The sequence below is a fragment of the Nicotiana sylvestris genome, chromosome 3 (assembly GCF_000393655.2).
Source record: "Nicotiana sylvestris chromosome 3, ASM39365v2, whole genome shotgun sequence".
In the NCBI taxonomy this organism is placed as follows: Eukaryota; Viridiplantae; Streptophyta; class Magnoliopsida; order Solanales; family Solanaceae; genus Nicotiana; species Nicotiana sylvestris.
In genome coordinates, this window is record NC_091059.1 from 193912693 (window position 1) to 193925533 (window position 12841).

The following is a 12841-nucleotide window of genomic DNA, read 5'->3' on the forward strand; positions in this document are numbered from 1 at the left end:
TTGGTTGAATCAATAGGTGTTAAAGTATTTTTTAAGGCTTTTTCTTAACCATTGTTTGTAAGTGATTTGGCATACTTGATATTTTATTGTTGATTCTATATATTATATTTTTGTTCATTGCTTGGCATAAGATCGCAGTCACCCAGTTATGGAATATTATTAAATCGCTGCTACTATTTTAATTAAATAAGTCAATTGTAGAAAAAGTTAAATTTTAAAACTTACTTTTAGTTTTAAAAAAACCCGAAGAAAAAGTCCAATATAGCAAGTTTAAACCGCCCGAACTGATCCGAATATCGGCCGAACCGAACTAGCAAAAATCATACAAACCGAACTAATTTCGGTTCATTAAATAAAAAAGCGAAAACCAATAAAACCAAACCGAATTTTATGAAAACTGAATCAAACTAACCGACGTCCATCCCTGCTTGTACTGTTCTCTCAAAAAATGTCAAAGCCGAACAAAGTGTACTCAATGGCATTCATAAGGCATAACACTGAGTATTTCAAACCATTCGACAAATTATCAATTTCTAATCATTTATCTTCCAAGAAGACTTCAATAACTACCAAACATGGGAAAGAATGATAATTATCTTTGTCATCAAATGGCCATGTAGCAATTATATAAAATTTATTTTTTAATTGCAACTCAATATAAGTATCACATCTGAGAATTCAATTTATCCAGTTCGTTGGATACACTATTTGATTAGCCAAAATAGATCTAACATAATACTTATTAAATATTGGGCTTCACCCAAAACCAAGCAATATAGAAAAGAATGGCTAATTTGAATAAATTATGTAAATTGGTCAAAGCTTATGAATGGAAAACTTTCGAAATTAATCAAAGAAGCAAAGATTCTCACAATTTAAGTTTTCATTCACTATTTTCAATCACAGTAGGTAACCATGATTCCCTGTTAACAGTAGCATTTAATTTCTCAAAAAAAAATAAAAAATAGTAAGCATGAATTATTTCCCTACAAAAAATGGTGCAATGAAAGAAATACACCAAATTCTATTTGACAATTCAATTTATATTAGTCCTAGGTTTTCATGCCAAAACACTGTTAACTTCAAAATCCAACAGAGAGAAAAAGTAGACACAACGAACGCCTGAGTCTGATACCATTGTTGAAGGTTTTGTTTGACAAAAAGTATAACTTTCGGTTAAACTATTATATTTTATGTAATAATGGGTTAAACTTAGTTAATGATAATATCTCTAGATATGGATCTTGAAAGTACAAATAATGTGGGATTGAGTTAGTGAGAGATTGATAGTAACCCACATTTAATATTCCAAAAGGTATGAGCAGTAATGAAGGAATAACTAGCAATAAATAATAATAAATGACATTTAAGTAAATAGGATGAGTGATTCACCCAATAATGAATGAACTAGATGATTGTTCCTCCTGACAATGATGAGTGATAGATAAATCGTAGAATGTTCAGACTATTATTAAATCTGATGGAAAGTATGGAATAATGTGAGTGATAATCTTGATAAAAAGGTAAAGTTTGTATCTTTACTAGAGAAAGAGAATCTTTTTATGAAAAGTGTTCTTATCAAGTGAATATTACATGCCCTTAGTCATTGATGTTTTTCTATTTATATGGGACATACCTCCAATAAACCCTAATAGTACATACGTAGAGAATATCCAATGAAATATTCTCTTTAATATCTTATTCTAATAAACTAGCCGTTACAGCTCTTTCCATCGTGCTCGACATCGACCATCGTATGTATCTTGCCCACGGGCTTCGCCATCTCCTAGCCGACCTCGACTGACTCTTTTTTCAATGCGACTTTCCCCCAAATACTGAGACAGATTTCGACCCATATAGTTAGTCCCTCCGCTTATTAAGGCCGGCCTTAGGCGACCTTAATGAGCAGATTCTATTTTTTGCGATTGGCCAGACCTGGACGGGCGAGTCGAGCAGTGGTATTTCAGACGAGATGATATCGTGACCTTTCGTGAACACACTATGGGGGTGTCGCTTCCGTTCTAGAATGGCATCATGACATCATGCGTTATTATGGTGCCTTTTCCCGATGCTTTGCATTGTTTCCTATGCGACTGTCAGTTGGGGATGCCGTTTCGATTCCAGTGCCAGGTAATGATGGCATAATCCCTTGGTTTTGATGTCCGTATTCTTATAAATAGGGATGTAATGACATTTATTTGCCCTCTACTTGCTCTTTTTTATCGAAATCCTTTGCTTTCTTCTTCTTGTTCTCCCATTATTGCGCATTTTCTTGCTTGTTTTAGCGATTCTTGCTGCTTCTAACACTTCCTCGCTTGAATATCCTCTCTTAATAACATGGCTAATGTATCATCTGGTTCGGGTATGGCAATTGACCATGTCCCTTTGGTGGTGCTTATGTCTCCTCATGCTGATGGTGTCTCTGTCGCCATTGAAGATGAGAGTTTTCCTACTGTGGAGGAAATAATCCCTCGTAATGAAAAAGTTAGGTCTGACTTTTCGAAGGCACCTGAAGGCGAGCCTGAGGTCTCGAAGTCAGTGATGGAAGAGGCCGACCTAGCTGAGCTTAGGGCAAAATTCAACATTCCTGCCCACATCAATTTAGTCCCAACAGGGTGACATGGTACAAATACACCGCCTCGGGTATTGAGCATTCTATGCATATCCTTTCTGTGTCGGCTATACCTTTCCTCTTCTCCCATTGGCGGATGAATTTTGCCGCTATTATGGTTTTTGCCCGGCCCAACTCTCTCCATACATCTACAAGCTCACTAGGATGTTTACGAAATATGCGAAGTTGGTCGGGGTTGGGGTCACACTCCGCCATCTGATGCATCTCTTTGCCCCTAGTTTCTATAGGGGGACGATGTTGCACCTTCGCCATCGAGGAAGTAAATGCCTGGTGGTGAAGATGGATGACAAGGCAAATTGTCAGTTTTGGCTCAACTATTATTTTGTCAAAACCGAAGACGTAGTGGCCAATGTGATCGGCTTCCCTGAGACTTGGAATTACGCCCGTAAGTATCTATTTTTTGTCAAGTGTTTGTGTCACGACCCAAATCTACGTGACCGGCACCTGACACTCTATCCGACCTGAGCGAACCAACCCATATGATGCACCCAAACTATATGCATGGAAACCAATTTAACTGCGGAAGCTCTTTGAAAATTTTATATATTTTCAAGTTAAACCATGGAACAATTTTCCAATTCAAAATCATACATGAAGCTGTTCATAATCATAACAATTATACTAAGTAAAATAAATATCTTTTCATGTGTGTCGCATACAACCCTATTACTATAACTTTTCACAACTATCTATGGAGCCCCTATACGAAGGAATAGAATTAAAGACTTGGGCTAATGCCCGACTAACATGAATTAAGAAATAACATGATAGCTACCACGAAATAGGAGTGGTGCCTCGCTATATACCTCAGGAAGAAGTCATCCTAGCCATGTCCATATGCCACGTACCATACCTCATCCTGAAATATGTAAAGTAAGTGGGACCCTGGAGGAGGCCCCTAAGGGCTTAATACACTACGGCGGTACTCAATAAGTGTCATAGACTATCTCTAACTCAAGTTACTAGGACAAGATTTTACAAAATATTATGTAACCAATATTAGACATAAAGTGATAAACAGTTATATAAATCATGATCTTTATCATTTTGAATAAAAGACAAATGAAATGTAAGCCATACTATAAAGTTTTAGAACATCTCTATCAACCCAAGATTTTAACAGAAATCATATAAAGCCATTTCAATAAGTCGTCGAAATTATTTCCGGCTCCTTAAGCCTAAACATAAGAAAGTTCTCCTTTACCTTTCATCGGGAGTACTATACCGACACCGACATAATAAACAACTACTAGGTGATCGACCTAGTAACAAGTATTTGACCATACTTGTCCGGGCGGCTTCCCGTAGTACCGTACGAGTCGACTTAACCTGATTACTTTAAGTAATGATCATTTACCCTCTTAGTAGGGGACTTTATCCCACAAACCTCAGCTTAGCCTCGGAATGTGTCCCTACACCGGCACGTGTAGTTCCATGGTAACGAAAATATTTGAACCAATCTCGGTGGTCTCCACTAGTAACTCCCAAAATATTTGACATATCAAAAATAGATTCATAGCATAGTTGCCTCAAATGATCTATTTTTATCAATTCATGATTTTCATACCCAATCCAAATCATTTGAACAAAATCAAATGAATAACCTTTTTCAAGTTAATGCCTTTAGCAATTAACATCAATCTTAAGATATAACAAGTGCTTCCTTTCTTGAAAGTTCAAAAGATAAACTTTTTCATGAAAATATATATATTTAGCACTCAAGCATTTTATACTCTTATCAACAAATAAGTTTTAATAAAACTTATAAGAATTTCCTTAAGTGTCATCTTGCTAACAAGTTTTGAAAACAACACTTTTATAAAATCTCATGACACTTCATAAGAAACAATTTAGAAAAACATGGTGACATCTTTCCCTCTTGTCCCCACAAGTACGGATGCATATTTATAAACCAACTCACGTAATAACTCAAATATGATTTTAGATAAAGTCCCTCAAGAAGAGTAAATATTAATCAACTTACCTCAACCGTCAAGCTCCAAAAATACTACAATGCTCCAATTGATTAAAATGTCCAAATATCGCCCACAATTCAATATCTACCATTAGATACCCCAACTACATCAAAACAAATATGAAAATAGGCTCACCCATTAGCCTATTCAATTCCATTCTTATCATTTAATTCTCATTTGGAGTCATTAATAATACTATATTAATTACCCAATATCATCAAGTCACTATTCATTGTCTTCTCCGATAAAACTCTAGGTTCAAGAACATCCATTTCATGAACCAGTATTGTATCTTATCCAAATGGTGATTCCTAATTTAATTTGTTCATCAATTAAGTTATCAAGTCTATTGGAGTCATTAGAAACTCAAGACAAATGCATTTATATCAATTCATCACTATTCATCTTCTTCTTTACCCAAAATAGCATTCTCAAGACCTATCCTTAGGGTTCATATAATATCCCATTACAACTTCAAATAAAACTCATAAACATGATACCCATACTCAAATATGACATATATATGAATCTCAAGTGAAGGGATTACCTCTTGGTGGAAGAATCTCACTTTTCCTCTTTCTAGTGTTCTTGAAGATTCAACCCATTTTCTATGGATTTGATCCGTAATAATGTTAGTGTTATCACTAAATTATGTTATATAATCATCCTTTTACCAAAATAACTTACCTTGAAATATATCCATGGTGGAAGAGCTCTTCCTTCTCTCTAGAAATCCATTCCAAGTTGAAGAACTAACACATTCTCTCTCTAAATCCATCTTTTTAGCCCCTTAAAATGACCCTTGAAACTGTGTAGCCTCCCTAAGTAGGCTACACAAAAAGGCTACGCAGCATGGACTTCGTAGACTACGCTGCTATGCTGCGTAGACTATGCTACTATGCTGCATAGGCTACGGAAGACTCGCGTAGCTATTCTGCAACCCTTTAGTAAAAAAGGTCATAACTTCTTGTAGGAATCTCCATATGATGAAGGGTTTGAAGAATTAGCAACTATACATATAGACATTTCATTTGATAGGTCATACACCATATAAAACTTCATATATTGAGAGTTATGCTTGTTTGAAGTTAGGTCTTGTGCGAACTCACTTGAAACTTTACCCCATCATATAATTTCCAACTTGACTTAGCCTTAGAGCTCTTTTTAGACCATAAACCATTATTAATGCACCTCATACATATATTATCATGATAAATTGATATCATTCATATATTAGTCACGTTCATACCCAAATTAATATAATTAACACCCGTCAATCTTCTTAATGGTCTTAAAATACTTCGAAATTTTTCGGGGTGTTACAATTTAATTTGCCTGTTTTAGTCGTAGTTTAAAATTTTGTCTCTTCTTCATGCAGCCAATACTACGCCCTCTCTTTTGGTTGGGTACATTCATGATTGGGTTGGCCAGGTTCTGCCTCAACTGTGGGGATTCGTAAGCAGACGGGCTTTCGTAAGAAGTTCAGGCCTGCTTCTTCCTCAGCCGGTGAGTTCATCTATTTATTATCTATACTGTTTTTACCTTATGGTCACTTGCTCGCTATAGTTTAGTATAGGTAGTAACAACCTTCGACCTTTCTTTTTTAGTTCGAGGCGGCCGAAGGCTTCTCCTCCTCCTGGTTTTGTAAGAGGAAGGTTGCTTCTTCTTTAGAATATGTTCCTACTGTGGTTGCGGCTAGGACTTCTCGGTCATATGCTTCTGTTCGTTCTTTCGCCGCAGCCAGGTCCAGTCGTTTGTTGGACATACCTACTGTTGCCCTTATATTGGTTTCTTCTCTGCCTGCGGATATAATGACAATGGAGCTTCCGTCTTCCCCTTTGCATCATCTAGTGGACTAAGAAGGGGGATCATCGTCGAGCGGTGAGAATTCGATCCCCCGTAAAAGAAGATCGGTGGGCGTCGGCGATGGAGTTTCCCGAGCTGGGGACTCAGTAAGGGGCGATTTTGTCATCCGTAAAATGACGACCGTAGAGCTCGAAGATGACATCGAGTTATCATCCGAAGTTTGCCATCGACTGAAGCCGTAGAGGGTATGTATCTTTGCAAAACCATGATGGAAGATGAATGGCCATCTGTGAGCTGTCGGTCTCGCGACAGGCTGATGTTCCTTCTTCGTAGGCCGAGGGGAGGGGTAAAAGCATTGCCAAGGATGGCTATGAGATAGGATCTTACCTTGACGTCGAAGAGGTGAGGATGATGGGGGAAGAATTTACCCGGCTCGAAGTAAGACTGGAGGGATGCACGCAAACCATCGCGGTCCCCATGGATCGAGATTTGTTCGTAGATACGGAGAACGTGGTTCCTTCCCTCGGTCCCCTCTGTTCCGACTTAGAGGGTAAAACCCTTGAAAAGCTGGATGACACTACCTTATGACGGAGCATAGTCGGCCTCTCTCTCAAGGTAAGCTTTTCGAGATTGAAAGCGCTCGAAGATAAGAGAGGTGTAAGGCTATATTTCTGAAGACGAAGTGAAACTAGCGCAAGATTTGTAGACGGTTTAGTGAGAGCAAAAATTTCCATGCTCTCCGAGATGAACTGAAGGAGAAGGATGACGAGTTAGTGAGAGTCATCGAAAAATGCAGCATTCTCGAGGGGGCGCTAAGAGATAAAGAAGAAGAACTTGAGGTTAGCAGGGGGTCGAAGCCCAATGTGGCGATCTTCAAGTCCAGGTTGTCTCGCTACGTGCTAAGCTTGAGGAGTGTCAATTCATAGCGGATGCTCTAAGTGGCAAGGTCACCGAGAAAGCAGCGGATCTCGAAAAGGCGGAGTTAGCTCAGTCGGGGACTATGAGGAAGGCGGAGGCTTTGGAGATCGCGATCAGTGTTCTTCATTATGAGCGGGAGAGTGCCTTGGAGATGGACATACTCAAAGAAGAACGGCTTGATGAACAGATTAGAGAATTATAGAAAGAGGCTTCTGTCCTTTGTGATCGAGTTGCCGCTCTTGAGGTCGAGAATGCACAGTTACTGGCTCGACCATCCTCTTCCCGCACTTCTTCTTTTCCTGATGTTTCGTGAGGCTTGTACAAGGAGAGGATTCACACCGAGGAACAGTTGGATATATTTAGAGATCTGATGAGGGCAGGAACTATTTCAGAAGCCATCTTCGAGGATGCTCATATTAAGGCACGCAAAGCTCGGGTCGCTTGTGGCTATGATCCTGCTACATTGGAGGCCGATGATGAGGAGGAGGATGCGGGCATGAATCGAATTGAAGAGGACGCCTGGTATGAGGATGAGTATCCTGATGGAGATGGCAATGGTGAAGGGGCAGATGAGGGATGGCCTAGGTGATCAGGACGATGGCGCTGCTAGGCCAGGCGACGATTAGTAGCTTTTCTTTTCCTTCTTTTTGTTTTGCCACAGACTTGTGCGTTTTTTGTGGGCATCATTTCGAGCCTTTGTAAAAAATATTCTAAGTATGAAATACATGTTTTGTTATTTGTACCTGATTCTTTTTCTTCTGTTCGAGTTTGTATGATTTTTTATTTTATTGCTCTGTTGCCTTGGTTTCCTTAGTCGTAATAAGAATTTCTAAATAGTACCTAAGTTTGATCAATGGGATCGAACATGTATGGCCGAGGATCGATTAGGTGTTAATTCGAGCGAGGTCGAATATAAGCAATACTTAGTTATGGCAGTGGGCCGATTAAGTGTCGATTCGAGCAAGGTCGAATATAACCCGTACTTAGTTATGGTTGTGGGCCGATTAAGTGTTGATTCGAACAAGGTTGAATATAACTTATGCTTAGTTGTGGCCAAGGGTCGGTTAGGTGTGCCTCTTGGTGCGGCATTTGTCGATGTTGTGAATTTTTAGGTGATGTTGACTTGGTTGCACATTTGAAGCAATAGAAATAAACTTATTGCATTTGTGCTTTGTGTAGACATGTGATTTTTGACCCTCCCCAAGATTTTTCATATTTTAGCGCGTAAATATTTAATTAGGCATAATATAGATATTTTAAGCAATTTTGACTCTTTTATTTTATTTTATTACAAGAAAAATAAAAAATCACAAAATAGGTTCATTAAAGTTTTCTAGTCATTTTTAATCTAAAAAAAAAATCTTAAAAAAATATATACAACAATAGTATCGTATTTTTATTTTAATATGATATTTGAAAATACCAAAAATAGATTTGTTTTAATGGTCAGTTTTATTTTAATAATTATTTGAATAGTAGGAATAATTAACAAATGGGCCCGTATTTTTAATCTCGATCGCAGCGAAAAAATAGAACTTCAGCTCGAGCAACCCATCTTTAGGCCTAATTTTGGACCTAGCCCATAATTACTAGGCCCATACCCCTTAACCTAAAACCCTACAACTTAGACTCTACACTATAAAAGAATGCTTAACACTAAAGAATTAGGAGGAACGAAGAGAACGAGGGCCTAAAACGCTAAAAGGCTGAAAATGAAAAGGGATAAAAATCAGTTTTCGGGGAGGATTTCTGGGGGCTCGGAAGATTTCTGGAAGGAGGAATAGAAGTTTCAAGAATTGGGGAAGTCTATATAAGTTGCTTGTTCGAGTTTATTTTCGGTTTTGGATTTTTGTCACTGTTGCGTTTTTGCTCAAATTAAATCCATTGGAGCTTGCTGTAATCCAACTATTATATTGAAGGAGATTTATCATTGTCAGGTCTATATTCTACCCATTTTCTCATTAATTCTAAGATGCTATTTTTGATACAAAGAATGACGTTGGCCCTTCCATTAGTTCACATTTTAAGATTGATCTTGTTAATAACATTTGCTTTAAGGCTTATTTCATTTCCGATTCTTGACTTTGTTTGCATTTGACGTGAAATCCTTACCATTGTTCTTCGTTGGTGTCTGGTTGGTATTTTTTTTAATTAACATCTGTTAGCTTCATGTTTTGTGGTGAATGAAAGCTAATGTCTTCTAAATTCTAGGCGTGTTCTGTTAAAGATTTTTTTTTGTCATCTTGAATTTGCTAGTTTCTTGAGGTGATCCAAAATTGCTCTCTAAGCCTCATTATAGTTATGAAAGTTAGTGAAAGTGCAGTGCATGGATCTGCACTATAATTTGCAGAAATGAGAGCTTACGAAGATGGCCTTTGGTAATTAAGAGGTTTTATTCGGAAGTCACGTTTGCATCTGCTGATACATCAAAAGAACCTTAATTAGCTTAGTAGTAATGTAGGCTATTTTCTTAAGGTTGATTTGCACTAAGGTTATCTTAGAATTAAAGTTATTATGCATTTTGAGTTGTCGTGATTGAAAATAGTACCAAAATGGTATTGTAAGTTTAGTCCGAAAGAAAACGCATTAATGCTGGGCTACTGCTACTATTTATTTTGTGGAAGTTAGTTTTAGCTTTGTCTTTGTTGAAGGTTTCAAAAACAATCAGATTTTCAATTCCAAAGAAGTTGATTTTGGGTTTAAAATCGCGAATGACCAGCAGTGCAGTTCTAGCATCTTTGATCTCTATTCCTTCTTTGTCATAGTTGCCCCTCCAATATATAGGATTCCCCCTTGTCTCCACAGTACATGAAAATGAACATGTGATTTTGCGTTTTGTTTCATGCCACCGCATTTCATATTGTGGAATTGCACAATTCATTCTCCTGAGCATAGTCTTGCAACATATTTTTGCACAAGCCTGTCTGATGCACTGGCTGAGCAAGGCACAACGCCACTGCCCTAGAATCTACAAGTTGCTTGAGTGCAACTTCAGCAGCTGACTGCTCCGTTGTCTTGCGATTTAAATCCAGAAAGAGAATCGCCTACATTTAATAGGCCGCTAAATTAGATGTAGTTCTCTAGGCCAAGGTGTGCCATTCATAATTGAATCCCTATGGCCCTCGTATTACTTTTACAACGTAGACGTTCAAAACAAATGTTCGTAGAGGAACCTTAGGGCCGTTATAAATACTATCGTGATTGTGGACATGTTCGCGTGACACGGTTGCGATTTCTAAAAACAAAATCGGAGTATACGTTCGCGTAACTTCGGCTAAACATTCTTAATAAATAAACAAAGCGTTGTTAATTATGGACACGTTCGCGTGACATGATTTTTGACGCGCCAAAGAGAAAGAGTATACGTACGCGTAACTCAATTCTTTAACTACGAATAATCAAGTGATTTAAAAGCGGTAAGGGGTAAATACCCATAGGATTTAAAATCGGTAATTAAACAATTTTAATGAGCCAAGTATGATCAAAGCGACCGTGCTAGAACCACGGAACTCGGGAGTGCCTAACACCTTCTCCCAGGTTAACAGAATTCCTTACCTGGATTTCTGTGTTCGCAGACCGTAAATAGAGTCATCTTCCTTGATTCAGGATTTTAAACCGGTGACTTGGGACACCATAAATTATCCCAAGTGGCGACTCTGATTTTTAATAAATAAATTATCCCGTTTCGATTGTCACTTAAATTGAAAAAACTCCCTTTATACGCCCTTTACGGGGTGTAGGTAGAAAAAGGAGTTGTGACAGCTCTGGCGACTCTGCTGGGGATTGAACCCAGAATCTCTGGTTCAGGGTTCAAGAATTCGAGCTTGTTTCATGATTTTTACTTGGCTTTATTTATTGTTCATAATATTGTATTCTGTGAACCTTTATGCTAATTGCTATCTGTTTACCGCTTTGATATTGTTGGAATTGTATATAATTGTCTTCTTACGCCACCCATCTAAGTCTTCTGAAAATGGTGCATACGTTCGCGTAGCCCGCTTTTTCTGTAGAAATTATACCAAATAGAACGAGGCTGGGCAAGCGACAAGGCCGGGTAGACTTTAGTGCTCCCGGTACGCTGCCCCCTCCTCGGCCCTAGTTGTCCGCTCGGGTACCCCAAGTCTAGACCAAAACTGCAGGATTTACACCTAGAAAAACATAGCCTCATGTTGGATCCCTAGTAGGAACGTTTGTTTGCATCATGTGCATTTTGACTTTGGAGACTCAACACGGGAGTTGAGTTTGTCTAGGACAGGTACACCCGAAATGAAAAGACCATCTTGATGCATCCTATGTGCTATATGTTGTATTTATTCTTGGGTAAAAGGGTCATTTGGCGGACCAATGATAGTTGAGGGCAAGTGAAAAAATGAAAAAATGAAAAAAAAAAAAGGGAAAAAGAGAGGGTGAAGTGTGAGGATAAAGCGAGCGGAGCCTAATTATGTTTTCTGTTATATTTTTGTTTAAAAAAAAGAGAGAGAAGAGCTTGAAAATTGAAAAGATTTTGCACTTTTTATCATTTTTCAAAAAAAAAAATCGAAAAAAAAGAAAGAAAAATCCAAAAATATTTTATATGTTTCATCATTGTTCGAAAAAAAAGGAAAAAATGTGTTTTCTATATGTCAGTTATTTTTATTATTCTCGCCCGTATCCAATCTGCCCGAACTACGCATACCGATTCTCGTCTTTCGGGGTGTGATACGTAGGCAACCCACATAGGGTCCGGTCTTCCTAGTAAATCTTAGGTTCTTGGCTTTGCGGGGCCATAGCCAAATTTTGCATTTCTAGCCACCTTTTGGCCATAAGCCAGTTTGAAAAAATAGTCACAACCATGTCTTGCATGTATCCAGTAGGGAGTGTTATTGTCTCATATAGTGTTGGTTTAAAGTTTTCTCATACAGGCGTGGATTTATTTACCGGAGTTTGAGCATGACAGATATCCCAGGACCACCGCATTCAGGAGTGGCTTAAGGAGATTTTTATATTTGTTATTTTATTTTATTTTGATATTTTTTTTATGTCGTCTTTTATTTTCTAGTTTTGTACAGTAATGTCAAGTATTTTGTTATTGTATTTTCTGCTTTATATTTGAAAAATATGATGTAACTCAAAAATCCAAAAAAAAAGAGATGTTGCATTTTATATTTCTGTTATAAATTTTCTTTAGAATACTAATGTTAGAAATGAAAAAAAAAATAAAATTTGGGGTTGTTTTTCCTTTAAGCAATTAATATCAAAATAAAAATTGTTTTTATATTTCCTTTAGTATATTAATGCCAAGAATTCAAAAAAAAAAAGATAATTTTTCTTTAATGCCTCTTTAAAAGTTTGCTTTTAAGATATTAAATCCAAAAATCTAAAAGATTTTCTGTTGAGGTTTTTCTTTGGGAAATTGATGAAAAATGACTTGAAAAAAAGAAAAAAAAATTCGTTTATTTTTGTTAGAACTACAGGACATTGTGCATATAAGAAAAAGAAAACACCAATACTTTTCTTTGGTTTATTTTCA